Source organism: Monodelphis domestica, chromosome 1 (assembly GCF_027887165.1).
Source record: "Monodelphis domestica isolate mMonDom1 chromosome 1, mMonDom1.pri, whole genome shotgun sequence".
Classification (NCBI taxonomy): domain Eukaryota; kingdom Metazoa; phylum Chordata; class Mammalia; order Didelphimorphia; family Didelphidae; genus Monodelphis; species Monodelphis domestica.
In genome coordinates this window covers 326,732,974-326,750,183 of record NC_077227.1, presented here as the reverse complement: position 1 = coordinate 326,750,183, position 17,210 = coordinate 326,732,974, and the positions used below count along the sequence as shown (strand labels likewise).

Below are 17,210 nucleotides of genomic sequence, written 5' to 3'. Positions count from 1 at the left end.
GTGCCAAGCCCTTGGGGGGGAGGGAGGAAGTGTTCCTGGGCTGCTAGGCAGAGGAGTGGGTGAAGTAAGGAAAGTCATCAGGCACATGGAAGGGATCAACTCAGCCCCAAGTCCCTCTGGTTTTTTAGTTAAAAACAAACAAAAAAAAGACTACAGGCATGCCCACAAAGAGGCTCTACATACCCTTTTTGGCACATGTGCCGCAGGATCACCACCATGGTTCTAGTGTGTAAAGATAATTTTTAAAAAATTCTTATCTAATGTTGACAATCCTTTCTACCATATATATGTAAATATATAATATATGTGTGTGTATCTAATTAAATGTAAGCTCCTTAAAAGTAGGAACTATTTAAGTTTTTGCTTACTTAGTCCCTAGTCTCTTACCTTCTGTCTTAGAGTTAATACTGTGTATTGGCTCCAAAGTAGAAGAGTGGTAAGGGCTAGGCAATGGGGGTCAAGTGACTTGCCCAGGGTCACACAGCTGGGAAGTGTCTAAGGCCAGATTTGAACCTAGGACCTCCCTTCTCTAGGCCTGGCTCTCAATCCACTGAGCCACTCAGCTGCCCCCAGTACTAGGGGGCATGCTTTGATAACTTTACTTAAACTTCTGTCACCTTAAAGTTTGATAAGTATACCAACAATACTTTTATTCAAGTCACTGACAAAAGTGTTTACTACCACAGCATCAGGCACAAATCTTGGTAGTTCACCAGGGACTGATTATCAAATTGATTCTAAACCATTAATGACTAATTTAGGACTAGCATTGTCCAGTCCACATCTCCCCCTCTTATCTATAAAAAGGAATCAGATGCTTTTATCAAACTTTGCTAAAATCTAGATAAAATATACTTACCTCAATCCTCTTATTAGTAACCCTATCAAAAAGGGAAGTTAGGTTAGTTTTTTTATATGACCTGATGAAGCTTTGCCGGCTTTTTGTGATCACTACTTCTTTTTTTTCTAGATAGATGTTCCTTAAGCATCATTTTAAAATAATGTCTTAGAATTTTGCTAGGAAAAAATTCAAGCTCACTGACCTGCTTACTGTTTGAAGACTGTTTTCTTTTGTTTCCTCATATGTGCATAATGTCTATTTCAGTCAGCAAGCAAAATGCTTCATTCTCATCTTTAAATAAATATATTTTTGGGGTATTTTTATATGTAAGAAATAGTTATTTGATAGAACATGACCAGTCAACAAGCAATTATTAAGTGCTTTCTACATGCTATACACTGTGCTAAATGCAGAAGATACAAATAAATACAAAAACATGGTCCCTGGCCTTAAGGAGTTCACATTCAGATGCAAGAAATTATACATATGAGATAGAAAAGTGTAAATAATGTCACCTAGGACTGTTGTGAAGGGTGGCAGGTGGAGGGGAAATTGGGGATCATGAAAGGCATTTTGCAGAGAATAGGATCTGAGCTTAGACTTGAAAGAAGCCAAGAGGCTGAAATGAGGAAGAAGAGCAGCCAGTGAAAAAGCACAGTTAGGAGATAGATTGAAGTGTTAGAAGAAGAACAAGTAAGGTAGTGGTATTGGATTGTAAAGTATGAAGACAAGAGTAAAAAGGTGGGAAAATGAAAAGGGGCCAGGTTCTGGAGGGCTTTAAAAGCCAAAATTTGTTGTTCAGTAATTCATTTCAGTCTTGTTCAACTCTTTGTGACTGGATTTGGAGTTTTCTTGGCAAAGATATTGGAGTGGTTTGCCATCTCCTTCTCCTGCTTATTTTATATAGATACTGAAGCAAACAGGATTAAGTGTCTTGCTTACAGTCAGGAAGCTAGTATCTGAGGATGGATCTGAACTCAGGAATGAGTCTTCTTTATTCCAAGCACAGTGCACCACCCAGATACCCAAAACCCAAAATAGAGCATTTTATATTTGGTCCTGGGGAAAACAGGATGCCTCTGGAATTTATTTGAGTGGAGATGAGAAAATGGGGAGATGATATGGTCAGATTTGCATCTGAGAAAGATCAATTTGATAGCTGAGTAAGATGGATTGAAGTGGGGAAAGCCCTGAGACAGAAAGCTCAAATAGAAATCTATTGCAATAATCTGGCCATTAAGTGATAAGGGTCTGCTTTAGGGTGGCATCTGTGTGAGTTAGTTATTTAGTGTAGCTTAGTGGATAGAGTGCCAGACCTGCAGGAACTGAGTTCAAATGTGACCTCAGACACTTCTTAGCTGTATGACTCTGGACAACCACCATTGCCTACCTCCATACCACTCTTCTGCCTTGGAACCAATACACAGTAGTGATTCTAAGAAAAAAGGTAAAGGTTAAAAAAAAAAGACATGGAAACAGACTGGATATGTGCAGTGTGTGAGTGAGTTCATGTCTGCACCACTTGAGAATCAGTCAAGTCAGATCTGTGGTTTGCTTCAGAGATTTCATTAAGATTTTAAACACTGAATGCATTAAATTTTATAAAGTAAGCTTAAACATTTTGATGATTTTGTATTCTTTTCTAAAAGTTTCATTGTCTGTTTTAATGCTGTTTTTCCTTACTCCATATTGAACTCTTCCTTGGTATTAAAAAAAAAAAGGTATGTAAAATCAAAACAGTGTATATGTCATTCAATATCTATAGTCCTCACACCCTTCACTGAGAATGGTGAATTTCACTCTGAATTTTCTAAGACAGAGGTTATAATTTATCATATTACAGAAGCATACATCTTAGAAATGTACATCTCAATCATACATCTAAAGAAAACTAGAATGAACCACAGACACCAGAACCTTTGAACCACATTATTAAATATACTTTGCCAAGCAATAATGACATAAAAAAAAATCTGTGGGGTGATTCTAAGTGCATTTACTCCTACCTGTGTGGAAACAGTACTTCTCTTCACAAAATCCTTCAACGATAGCTATCAAGCTTCTATCTGGTGGGAAGGAATTCATGACCTTCCTCATCTGTACTTTTGCATATGCTGTAACTCAGGCCTAGAAAGTCCTCCCTTCTTACATTCACCTCTTAAAATCCCTCTCTTCAGAATTCAGGTTTAGTGCCACAATCTATAGGTAGACTTTTTAAAAAAAAATCTTCCCAGTTAGTGATTTTCATTTTAGCCAGATATTTTTTATTTATTTATTTTTTATGCTTTTGTTTCCTTCCCAGTAAAGTATAAGTTCCTGGGGATAGAGACTGTTTCATTTTTTCCTTGTATCTCCAATGGTTAGGACATAGTAGGCATTGAATAAATATATGCTGAATTAAAATGGATTGAATTGCTGCTAGCTCTAATTATTAGGTTTTCCTTAAAGTGAACTGAATTCTAATTCTTAGCAACATCAAACACCGTCCCTCCCTCCTGACCCCACTCACTCTCTGGAACCAAGCTTGATAACATATAATCTTTTTGTTACATGCTGTTGTTGTTTAGTCATTTTTCAGGTATATGTGACTCTTTCTGATTCCCTTTGGAGTTTTCTTGGCAGAAATACTGGAGGAGTTAGCTATTTTACAGATGAGGTACATGAAACAAACTGGATTAAGCAACTTGCATAGGGTCACACAGCTAATAAGTGTCTAAGGCTGGATTTGAACTCAGGAAGATAACTCCAGGGCCAGTGCTCTATCTACTGAGCCACCTAATCTGCTCTTCTTTATAGTAGGGTCCTTAAATAAAGACAGATATTATGTAGTATTTCCTCTTCCCCATTCATTTCTTCTCCAAGATAAACATTCCCAGTTTCTGCAACCAATTCTAGTTCCTAGCTTCCTCATCACTTTGGTTACCCTCTTTTGGATTTGCTCCAATTAGTCAATATCCTTTCTAAAATGTGGCACCTAGATGTAGTCTGACCAAGAAGTAGGTCTATCATTTCCTTTAGTTAGAATACTATTTTGGTTGCTGTATTGTGTCTTATATTCAACTTGCATTCCACTAAAATACCAAGTCTTTTTGTTCATGCTAAAAAGGCTCTTGGTCCATTTCTGCCATTAATATATATATATATATACATATATATATATAAATGGATATCTAAATCTATATCTATGAATAATGACATTCTCTCTAGACTTCAGAGTGTCCATTTGAAAAATAAAGAGTGAACTAAACAAAGGGTCAAGAATCTGTATATAGTCTCTTATGACCTTGACTAAAGCCAAAAATATACTTATCTCAGCAGACACAAACAGGATGTCATTTTGATAACAGTAAATACAGGCTCACAGTTGGGTAAAATAGTTCTATCTAGGATTTTGTGTGCAATCTTTTCTTTAATAATCATAGCAGTGGTTGTAAGCAGTTACATAAGACTCAACAAAACTGCTCTACTATTTAAAGTGGGTCTTATGCAATGTAATAGTCCTCTTTGTAATTCATCCATTTAAGGCATGACTTGAATGAAAATATGTCTGCTATTACATTTGACAGATGCTCATTTGAAAAACCAATCCTGGCTTAGGACAGCAGTGGAACAAAATATCATTCCAAATACAGATGAGTCTCAAGCTCCCTCCTGAACTACATATCCACATCTGTATGTTATACTGCCAATTCACACAAACCATATATCCAAAACTGAGGTTATATTTTTTCTCTTAAAAAAAGCCCACCTCATCTTGATCAATGATACAAGTAAAACCCAGTTGAAATTGCTTGTTGGCTATGGGAGAGGGGGGAAGGAGGAGGAGAGGGCAAGAATAAGAATCATGTAACCTTGGAAAAATACTCCAAATTAATTAATTAAATAAAAGATTTTTAAAAAACCACCTCATATTTCAAACAGTGCTAATACCACCCATTCGGTTTCCCATGTTCAAAACTTTGATGTTATCTTTTATTTTTCTTCTTCTTTCAGACTAATCAGTTACCAATTCCTGTCCTACCAAAATATTTCCTATTTATCGCCTCCTCATGGATACTACTTTTATTATACTGCCTTTCTAGTTATTGTAATAGTTTTCTAACATCTTATCATCTCCTCTTTCCTCAATCCTTCTTTATGAATCAGAACTATCTTCTTTCTAAGTATATATTAATGTCTCTTCTAAAAAGCCATTAAAAGCTGTTATGTAAAATTCAAGGCACTGCATATTCTATCATCATCATCATCACATATATCCAACAATTATCTCATACTATTTCCACCTTCATGAACTCTATACTTTAACCAAAAATGGATTACTTACCATCCCTCTATCGAGTCTGTGTTTTCCCACCTCCCTATCATTGACCATGATGCTCTTCATACTTTGCCCATTACTATTGGACTACCTTCCCTTTAAGATCCCTTTCAACTGGAGAATCTCCTTTTCTACACCATGAATTCCTCTTCATATTTTAAAGTCTAACCTAAATATCATTTTCTTTATAAAGCATTCCTTTATTCTTCTAGTAGTAATGAATGACCTTTCCCTTCTTGATTTTTACAGAACATCTAGTTCATAACTCTAATACGATGGTAACATGCATTATTTAATTACATTTGCTTTTTTGTAATTAAACAGTTAAGATGAAAAATAAATTTTAAAAAATTACTGTTAAGTGGTTGTTTTGTTCATTTTGTACATGTAAATGTATTAGGGGAAAAAATACACTTTTTATATTTTTGCATGTAATTCAGGATAGTGCAAGGATTTTGGTTTTGGTTTTTTAAACCCTCACCTTCCCTCTCAGAATAAATACTATGTATTGGTTCTAAGGCAGAAGAGTGGTAAGGGCTAGGCAATGATGGTTAAATGATTTGCCTAGGGTCACATAGCTAGGACATGTTTGAGGCCAGATTTGAACCTATGACCTCCTATCTGTAGGCTTGGCTCCCAATCCACTGGGCTATAAGCTGTCCCCAAGGATAGTGTGTTTTGATAGTAGTAATACTTTTTGGAGAGATTTTTGGCTAAAAATAATAACAAAGGCTTGCCATGTCTGGACAACTTTTCTCTTAGGTTTCTCCCAGTTCTGAAATTCCTTGACTTCTGACATTTCTCTCTGACACTCCTAATGAAATGTTTAAGATAAAGTTTTTGGCCATGATCAAATTTAAAATTTTACTGGAGTACATTCAATAATTCTTTCTTATTCTGAAAGCATATATTTTTTCTTATCAATAAAGAAAGATGTGGTACAAAATTTGTATAAACAATCACTGTCAAAGAATACCAGCATAACAATAAGCCTAGGAATAATTCCTTACAGCAATGTGGTACTTTTTTTTTTTTGCCTCAGCCAAAATATTTCCAAATTTCTTGATAAAGCCTTCAGAACTGAATTGAATTTTTCTTGCTAGCATTGCTAAGAGTCCAGGAAAAATCATCACAAACTTAAAAAAAAAATTTCTTCTGCATTGTAACTGAAAACTAATATGTAAACATACACACAAATGTTTATATGTACAATGTCTTGTAAATGTCATTATTCAACTGTTCCTTAGAGGAAAGCATTATGTATGTTCCCTTCTTTAGTCATTTATTTTCTGGAACAGACAACAGGTTAAGGAATACTCAACTACATATTTAAATATACTACTTTTATAAATAAACTGTTTTCAGTACTGAAAGGCCAGAGTTTTTCTTCTTTATTAAAGCCTTGGATATAAACTTGGTAATTCTGAAAATGCTTGGCATATGTTACTGATATAAAAATACAATAAGGCCATTTTTTTAAGCCCTTACCTTTCGCATTAGAAGCAATAATATGTATTGGGCTAGGCAATGGAGGTTAAGTGACTTGCCAGGGTCACACAACTAGGAAGTATCTGAGAATAAGACCATTTTTAAAAGGAATTACAAGGGGAGACTTATGATTATCAACATTTAACTCTGAAATGGAGCAAATCAATCCTTTATAAGCTTTGACTTTTGAAATCATCAGGAAATATTACAGTAATATAATTCAGAGCTTGAGATCATCTAGGCAAACCTTTTCATTTCACAGATGAGGAAAGAGAGCCCCAAAGAAATTATAATTCATTCAAGGTCACATAGGTAATATTAGAGCCAGGATATGAGCAGGTATTTTTGTTTATTTATAAATCCCTATTTTGGATTAGAGTACAATAAACAGATCTTGAAGAACAATTTGTCCCATGGCTACAATGATGCCAATGAGAGGAAAAATAATCGAAAGAAAGTTAAACACTGATTATCCAAACTCTGGTTAATTATCTAATCTGGGACCTAGAAAATCAATTAAATATCAAAGGTGACTTCTGCCTTTGCATAAATTTGTTTGTTGGACCTGCAAAATATTTCCCCTTATTTCTACTTCTGACAGTCCTATCAAAAGCTTAATTCAAGTGTTAAGTGTGTTTCTACTCCAAACCACTTTTTGTACATCTGTATACATGTCTCTCTACCAAGAAGGCAAGCTCCTTGAAGGAAGGGACTCTCTTACTTTAACATCTAGTTCAATGATAGTGAATTTATGGCATGGGTACCAAAGATGGCATGCAAAGTACTCTCTGTGGGCACATGGCCACCCTCCCTTCCCACCCTCCACCTCCAGAGTTTGTTACTAGAAAGGCATAGGGACTCAGGTTGCTCCCCTCCCCATCTGTACCTGATGACATTTTTTCACATCTCTGCCTAGCAGCCCAATGGGAGTGAAAAGGGAGAAGGTGGGCGGTTCACAGATGGCAGAGCTGGAGGGGACCTGAGTACTTGGGCCACTCCCCCATCCCCCTCTCTACACTTGCTGGGTTCACTTCTTACTTTACCCACCCCTCCACCCAGCAGTCCAATGGGAGAGCTTTCTCCCTCCCCTGTGTGGCAAGGGAGTAAAGGATTTAAGATCTAGTCACCCATAACTGTTACATAGCCATGATCAGAACAATGGATTTCACTGATAATAATCACCAATCCTTCCACCTCTTCTATAATATCATGATAATCCTCTTGATCATGTTTTTTTAGCCTCATAACTTCAAATCATTTCATGACTCTTTGCTTTTTTCTTAGTTCATCATGCCTGTTAGGGTCTTACTTTGTTGCCTTTCCCCTATCAATGACCAATTCATTATCCTCTACCCTTAAATCCTTTGTCCCCAAGTCTTCTCAATATTCATATACAAATAGAAGACTATTTGTCTTCTTGATTTTTATTTTATAGCTGCTGAATGCCACTGGAGAAAGTCATAAAACTATTCTGACCAAGTACACTACAGATTTATGTGAGCTAATTGTAAATTGGGATCTTGCTGATGACAACCTCTTATTCAATACTGGTTGAATTCAACATTTATTGTACCATCCATAATGGTTGCTTCAAACCTTCTCTTTTTAACAAACGATGACAGAAATACAGACTAAAAGAACACGCTAAATTATTAACAAAAATTCATTAAGGATAAATGTAAAGTTGTGAACTTGGGTACAAAACATTAATTCACAAAAATAAACTGAAGAAGGTTTGGTTAGATAGTCTAAAAAATATATGAAGGTTTTAGTGGCCTGCACACTTAATATGAATCAGCAGTGTGAAAAGCCTCCAAGATCTTGGGCTATATTAAAAGGAACACGTCTTCTAGGAATTAGGAAGATAATAATCCAACTATCCTGTGTCCCCATCAGGCTTCATTTGGAACACTGTGCTCAGGTCCGGGAATCTTAGTTTAAGAAAGGCATTTATTTAAAAAGATAAAAGACAGACCCTTATAAGCTGGAGTCTAGAGAAGGATTGGCTGAAAGAACTAGACATGTTTTAGTCTGAAGAAAAGATTTGAGGACATAATGATCAAGTATGATATGGACTGATATATAGAAGAGGTATTATTTGACTTGTCCTTTTTGGACCCAGAGGGAAGAGCCAAGAACAACAGATAAAGGTTGAAAGAGAAAAATTCAGGTTTGATGTCAGGAAAAAAAATTCCCAACCACTAAAGCTATCTAAAAGTGGAATGCACTTTCTGCAAATGTAGTGAGTTCTTCATTCTTGAAGTTTTTAAGAGGAGGCTTAATAACTAGTAGTCAAGTATGTTCTTGTGGGAATTCCTTCCATTTAAGGGTTGAACTATCTGTCCCTGAGTTCCCTTTCAAGTCTCAAATTCTGAGATCCTGTGATAAATCACCTACCCCATTGTCTTCCCTCAGTGGAGAACTTTGCCTCAGACTTTACTGCTATCAGTTTTAACCGCCAATAAAGGTCCCTTCTTGCTAAGGCCAACTCCTCTGCTCATGCCCGTGTCATCTTTGTCATCCAAGTCTTCAATCATCTTTTTCCTCATCCTAAATTTTGGCTTTTATTCTGGCTACTTCCCTGCTACATACAGACATATCCAAGTCTTCACTATACTTAAAAATACCCCAAAACTATCATCTTCTGTCTTTTCTTCTTTTTTACAACAAAATTCCTAAAGTCAACTATATACTTACATGTATCCATTTCAAACTTAGCATTTCTATAACAAAACTTATTATCTTTTCCCATTAAAACCTTCTCTCTTCCAAATATTTTTAAGTTAGCATCATCATTCCAATTACTGGAGTATACATGTTATTCCTTTTTTTTTCCCCAAACCATTACCTTCCATCTTAGAATCAATATTATGCGTTGATTCCAAGGCAGAAGACTGGTAAGGATTAGGCAATGGGGATTAAGTGATTTGCCTCAGGTCACGGGAAGTGTCTAAGGTCACATTTGAACCTTGAACCTCCCATCTCTGGGCATGGCTCTCAAATCTACTGAGCCACTAGCTGTCCCCAGTTATTCCTTTAAAAAAATTATGTATTTTTCTAAATCAACAAAAACATCAGCTTTCTCTCCACTCCTCCACTCCCAATTTAGAATTCAAGAAAAACAAAACCACTCAAACATGTATAGTAGAGCAAAATAAATTTCCACATTTGCTATGTCAAAAAAAAAAAAGTTTGACTGTACTTTGCACATTTCTTCACTAGTGCTCTGGAATCATACTTGGTGATTACAATGAAGAAAAGAGTCCTTAATTGTTTCAAAGTTGTTTGTCTCCACTATTACCGTCAGCAAATAAATTGTTCTTTTGGCTGTTTGCTCTGCATTAGTTCATTTAAGTCTACCCAGATTTCTTTGATATCACCTTCATAGTTTCCTAGATTTCTTTGAATCTCCTCCATGATTCCTTATAACATAGTAATGTTCTTTCACATTTATACACCATAATTTGTTAAGCCATTTCTCAATTCATGGGGTTCCCATTCTTTCCCCAAGTCTAAAAGAACTACTAATACTTTTGCACATTCTTAAGGTTTTGTTTTGCTCAAGATGAATATTATCCTTAACTACCCTTCTCTCATCTCCCATTTTCCCATTGAATGAGATGTAATTTTATACCAAGATATGTATGTATGTGTGCATATGCATGAGAGAGAGAGAGAGAGAGAGAGAGAGAGAGAGAGAGAGAGAGAGAGAGAGAGAGAGAGAAAGAGAGAGATTTTTCTTTCTTTGAACAGTTCATTTGAGAGTTAGGTTCAAGTGTCAGCTGCTTCTCTACCACCAACCTCTCTTTGTAGAGATGACTATTTATGAACTTTGGTTGTGTAGGATAATTTCCCTCTAATTTTCCTTTCCCTTTCCAGTATAATCCTTTTCCCTCTCTTTTCTATTTTTCTTTTTCATATCAGAACCACTCCTAGGCCTTCATCTAATAAAATTTTCTCTATTAACCCTGATGAACATATATAATCTACCCACATTAGAATGTAAGCCATTTATTGTTGTTTAGTATTTTATGATTGTGTTTTATTATTATTATTTTAATATATTTCTCTTAACTCCTGTGTTTGAATTTCAAAGTTTCTCTTGTCTCTTCATTAGGAATGGAGGCCTTCAAGAGAAAGGCCTCTTACCAAAACTTCCACCCCACTTAGGATTATATTCAATTGTGTAAAGTAAGTTATTCTTAGCTTTAAGTTTATATCCTTTGCCATTTGGAAGTTAACATTCTAAGCTCTTCAGTCCTTTATAGTGGTGGCTGCTAAATCCTAGGTGATGACTGTGACTCATTGATATTTGGAATTCTTTCTTTTTGGCTGGTTATGGTATTTTTTCTTTGTCTTGAAAGCTCTAGATTTTGGGTATAATGTTCCAGGCAATTTTCACTGGATGATTTCTTTCAGAAGGATTCCTTTTATTTTCACTTTGCTCTCTAATTCTAGGAGCTCAAGGCAGTTTTGTTTGTTTTTAAAATCTCTTGAAATATATCTATGTAATTCAGGTAATCTACAGATTTTCTTAAAAATATTTTTCTCTTCTTTTCCAGGTCAGGTTTTTTTTTGGGGGGGGGATGGGAGAGGGGAAGTGCCTATGAGATATATATTTTCTTCCAGTTTCGTAGTCTTTTAACTTTGTTTTACTATTTCTTATTCCCTCATAGAGTCACTGCCTTCTGCTTGGTCCATTTTAATTTCCAGGGAGTTTGTTGCTTGGGCGAGATTGTGTATTTCTTGTGTGAAACTATTAATTCTGTTCTAAATTCTTCCTTCCATAGCTCTCATTTCTTCTCTAATTTTTCCCTCTAGGACCCTAGTTTCAATGACAAAAAGTTTATTTAAACTTTTAAAAATTCTTACTTTATCTCTTTTAAGAACTTTAGTTGAATTTTTACCCACATTGTTTTTCTTTGGGCTTTTATAAGTAGATATTTTTAAATTATTCTCTTCTAAGTCTGTGTCTTGAGCTGTCACTATAATAGTTTTTATTGTGAAATTCCTTTTTTTATGTGTTTGCTTGTTTATTCTTCCATCCTCTTTTCTGACTTCAAGTTTGATGACAGGACTAGTTCTGTACACTTTTGGAGGGAAGGTCTTGGCTGGTCTTGTTGCTGCTTTCTTAGGGTGTATTGAGTGTTACACTTTTCCAGGATCTCAGGGTCAGTCTGGGATAGAGATCTGAAAGTTTTCAGCACTTCCAAATGTAATCTGATCCAAAGGAAAATCTGTTTGCTTTGCATCCTACCCCCACTTCCAATCTGAGATCGTTCCTGACCTCCATGGATTTAATTATCTAGATGTTGATGATTCCCAAATCTACTTATGCAGCCCCAGCCTCTCTACTGACATCTACTCTTGCATTTAACTGCTTTGTGGATAGCTCAAATTGGACATACAGTTGATATCTTAAATTCAACATGGCCAAAACAAAACTCATTATCTTTCCCCCACAGCCTACCCTTTTATTACTTTCCCTGTTACTATAGAGGGCAATACCATCTTCCTAGTCCTTCATGCTCACAACCTAGGAATCATCCTTAACTCCTCACTATTTTGCACTTCCCATATCCATTTTGTTGCCTATGCCTATCATTTTTACCTTTGCAACATCTCTCAAATATCCTTATTTCTCTACTTCGATATTGCCACCACTAGTATAGGCCCTTATCATCTTCCATGTGGACTATTTCAATAGCTTGCTGGAGGATCTGCCTGCCTTGAGTCTCTCTCCACTCTAATCTATTCTACATTTAGCCACCAACCTGATATTCTTAAGAGTATAGGTATGACCACATATATCATCTTCCCTACTCAATAAACTCCAAAGGCTCCCAATTGCCTCCAAGATCAAATACAAAATCCTCTGCTGGAATTCAAAGCCCTTCATAGCCTAGCCCACACCTAACTTCCCAATCTTCTTACATCTTACTCTCTAATATATGTTCTTCAATTCGGTGACACTGACCTCCATCTGTTACACTAACAAGGCACTCTGTCTCAATTCTAGACATTTTCTCTAATTCTCCTCTATACCTTGAGCACTCTCTCTCCTTAATTTCTCTGGCTTCCCTTCAAGGCCCAACTGAATTTCTGTCTTTTACAGGAAGCTCCTCCCCACCCCAATTAATTGTAGTGTCTTCCTTCTCTTAATTATTTCCAATTTATAGTTTGTATATATTTTGTTTGCATACTGTCACCCCAGTAGATTGTGAGCACCTTGAGGGACTGTCTTTTGCCTCTTTTTTTTTATATTCCTGGTCCTTGACATTGTGTGTGTGTATTCAATAAATGTTGACTGATTAATTGGGTTTGATTCTGAGCAACAGTAGATTATGTTAGGCTAAGCTATGATTAACCAGCAAGGAAACTTTGCTGGCTCAGACTGACAGAACAGCAGGCTCCCCTTTCATCTGAAATAATTGCTTTAATAATTTCTCTGTGCTACTTCTACTACTTTGGAATCTGCTTCTTTCTTAGTATGCCACCTAGTCTCTCTCCCTAAGTATGTCACCCTTGAGTGTTGCCTAAGAATACCACCTGGAACTAGGTAGTGGGCAACAAAGCTTCCAGTTAGCACCTGTTACTGTTGAGATACCCAAGCATATAAGACAACTAGGTAGCACAATGAATAGAGAGTTGGACCTGAAGTTGGGAAGACCTAAGTTCAAATCTAGACTTAGACACATATTAGTTGTGCGACCTTAGACAAGTCTGTTTGTCTCAGTTTCCTCAATTATAAAATGGGGATAATAATAGCACCTAACTCTTCAGAAACTTTAGCACTTTAGAAACACCAGTTTCTATTATTATTATTATTATTATTATTAGTCAAGGGATACCCTAGTCAGTGTCTGGAACCTTTGCTTGTTCTGGAGAACAGCCTCTCTGCATTTGAATGCTGCCCACATGACACTACTGGCCAAATGCCATCCCTTGTGTCCACAGATAACTATCTTAGAATTGTTTTCAATTCTTTACCCCACCTCATCCTGATTATCCTATCCATTGCAAAATCTTGCCAAACTAACCTTTATAACATCACATCAAGCTCTTCACTTATTCACTTGGTCCAGGACCAAGTGCAAGTCTTTCTCTTCCTTTACCTACATTATTATTATATTCTCCAAATGATAGTCCTGTTTTCAAGTTTTATGTCTCTAATCCATCTTTTTATAAGATGCCATGATAGTCCTAAAGGATATGTATCACCACATTTTTCCTCTTCTCAAGAATCTTCAGTTCTTCTGTTTGGTATTTTAAGCTCTTCACAGGTTACCTTCTCCTACTTATTTCATATCATTTCCTTTCCTATACTTTGTCATCTAGCTGAAATGAGCCACTTATTGTTCCCCAACCCACTCTCCAACTCCTGTATCCATGTTTATTCACAAACTGGCTTCCATATCTGAAAAATATTCTCCACAAAGAATCTTACACTCTAATCAAGGCGCAAGTGCTATATTTCACACAATTTTTTCCCTGATCCTCACCACATGTATATTTTATTTCTACTATAGAATAAATTCCTTGAGGGTGGATTTGCAAGGTGAAGGAACAGAATGAATTTAGGCATGGAGGAAGATAGAGTGTCTAAGAAAGAACAAACACTAACAAAACTAAAGCACTGAACAGGAAATAAAGAAGAGGGAGATATAGCTGGAAGCCAACTCTGGGCACTTTAGTTTGGGTCCTGGTAACCTAGTCTGGTATAAAAGGTTCTCCTGGCTTCTGATCTGTCTCCAGAAAAATCTACATTAAGTACAGTTGCCAGATTAAAGCAGAGCTCTTGTTATCTTGCCCAAAGACCTTCATTGGCTCTCTATTATTCATTACACTGTTTCCTAAACTGTGTTCCTTTTGATGTGAATAGAGGTATCATGAAAAAATATTGATAATAATGATATCTTCTCACATAAATTACTTAATAAGAAATTACGTAGGTAACTTCTATTTCCCCTTGCCATTTTATCGTGGGGGCTATCATATGCAGTCACTGATGTCAATAAACTTTAACAAATACACATTGATACATACACACTAATGTGAGAAAGTCCTAGAGCAACAGATGTATTTCATTGAGTAAATCTCTGCAAAGAATTTATTAGAAGCCATGGATAAACCTTATGTCTAACAGAAAACATGGACAGGTTTCTTTTTTCCCTTTTGTCTTCATATCCTATTGCTTTGCACAGGTAGATTATGAATAATCTGGTGTTATTTAAGAGACTACTAAAGGCAAGGTACTTATTCTAGACTCTGGCAATAAAAACACAAAAGACAATTTCTATCCTTATATTTGACTATCAATTCATTTAAAGCATACAAATATTTTGTAGTCAAATTAGTCTGGAGAATGGTGTTCCATTTTATCAAGGGTAAATGACTTTGGATCCTTAAAGATCTTTATGAAATTTAACATCCAGGTTTATTTTACATTCCTCTTTTTTCAAGATCTATAAGAGTATACAATATCCTCTCCTATTATCATTCCTTTGCTCACCCTGTTCCTGTTTCCCTCTCAATCTTTTTCTCTATAAACAAAAGACCAGCTCACATAACACCTCCCCTATGAAGTCTTCCTTGATCCTCCAAGTCAGAAGTAAACTGATCTTTGCCTTTTAGGGACTACCAAAGCACTTTATATCTTTCTTACTATACCTCTACATCATATCTTGTAGTGTATTTGAGAATCACTGTTTTACTGAACTAAAAGAGCTAAATTAGAGCTAAAAGGAACTTGAGATGATTCAGCTCAATTCTTTTATTTTAGATATGGGGAAAAGGAGTACAAGAAGGTAGTAAACCTTGCTCAAATTTACAGTCCTGATCCTTGTAGGGTAAGGACCATATCTTATTCTTTTTTAAATTACTTACAGTTCCTAACACAGGGCTTGTCACATAGTAGGCACACAAACTTTTATTGAATGAGGGGTAATATTTTATTTTATATATGTTCCTCTTAATTTTCATCACACTGGTTGCCCATACTTGTAAAATATAGATGAGAACGGAGAACTTATTCTAAATATGATATATGTTCATAAACTTGCTTGTGACAGAGAAAAGTCCTTTGATCCAAATTTGATTAAATAGCTATAATTCTACCTCTTTAATAAGTGACAAAATACACTGTAAAGTTTAGATAAACCTAAGATTATGTATGCTATGGAGACCACTGTAGAAGTGAATTTATAGCTACGCACTGAATGAGTTCTCTGAAAAAGGAAAAAAATCTGCTTCACCATCTGGAACTCCATACACCTATGAAAAAATAATATTTTCTTTCCAGCTTCAATTTTTCTAGATCATTGATTTTGTCAGTTAAGAAACTCTATTCTTAGTTAAATGAACATAATTTCCCTATTTTGTATTTAATGTTTCAACCAAATTGAGAAATAATGAGCCTACTCTTGAATTTATTCATCTCCCAAAAAGATTTAGTTGGAATACAATCACTCATATTTTCTCCTTATACTAGAATAGTGCCAAACATGTTAACTATTCGATAAATGACTGAGATTACAACCCCAAGTGAAATGTATCTCCATTCCTCATCCATGATTCAAATGCTACCTTATCCTCCAAGACATCCTAAAGGTCCTAAAGACCTTTTACCTCAGTGATCCTTTCCATTGCAGTTTTTATAGAGGGCTTATAGACTGCTACACACCACTGAGAATTATTTAATTTCTTTGTTAATTTTTTTTTCATATATGTTAGTTGTTATTTTAAGTAGATTATGAGATCCTCAAGAACAAAAGCAATCCTTACACTTTTCTCATCTCTTAGAAATTAGCACCAGGACTGAGCATAAACTATTTGTTTATGATTAGCAAATCATGTGTGTATATTGAAGGTTATTAAAGCATGTTAAAAGTGACTAAAGGAAGTCTCACAGTCAATCCACCTTTCTTGAGTTGCAAATTTAATTTGGAGAACAAAATTAAAGCTATTTTCTATCAACTTTATAGATCAATCTAGATATTTATACTTTATAAATAAGCTTATTGTTTGAAAACAACTAAGAAGATAAAATTAATCTGAGGGAAGGGGTTAAATTGCATTATGAAAACTACAAACAGACGCCTGAGGCTGTCACTAGCTCAGCCTCTTCCCACCCCCCATCCTCCACTTTTCTGTAACCATTCATCCATCCTTATGTGATTTTACTGGGAATCCTTAAGAATAAGGACAGATCCTTAATTTCTTTGCATCCTCTTCCATATGCCACTCATGTGAATACAAAGGGAATTTAATAAATGTGGCTGATTGTCTAAAAATAAGGCAGATATTTTGTTAGATACAGGGAAAGGATGGAGGGATGAAGTTGAGAGAAAGTAGTTTTCCCCATAATTTGGTTCTGAAATTTTGACAAGAATACAGTAAAGATCCAGACTTTTACTTTTTCTGACTATACCTCTGCTATAAGTACATTAGATTTAAACCTCAACAAAAGATGATTGCTACAAACTAATCTTTCAATTAAAAAAAATATGGCAGAAAATTTGAAAGCTGCTGTTTACCAGTGGTATGATGGAAAATGTACTGGAT

At 35.6% G+C, this 17,210-nt stretch overlaps 1 protein-coding gene across 4 annotated transcripts in view; it reads right to left on the bottom strand.

Annotated features, from left to right (window-relative positions):
• The window catches only part of SETD3 (SET domain containing 3, actin N3(tau)-histidine methyltransferase), a 110,003-nt gene that overhangs the window by 27,814 nt on the left and 64,979 nt on the right, over window positions 1-17,210 (bottom strand). The gene's annotated exons all lie outside the window — the stretch shown is intronic.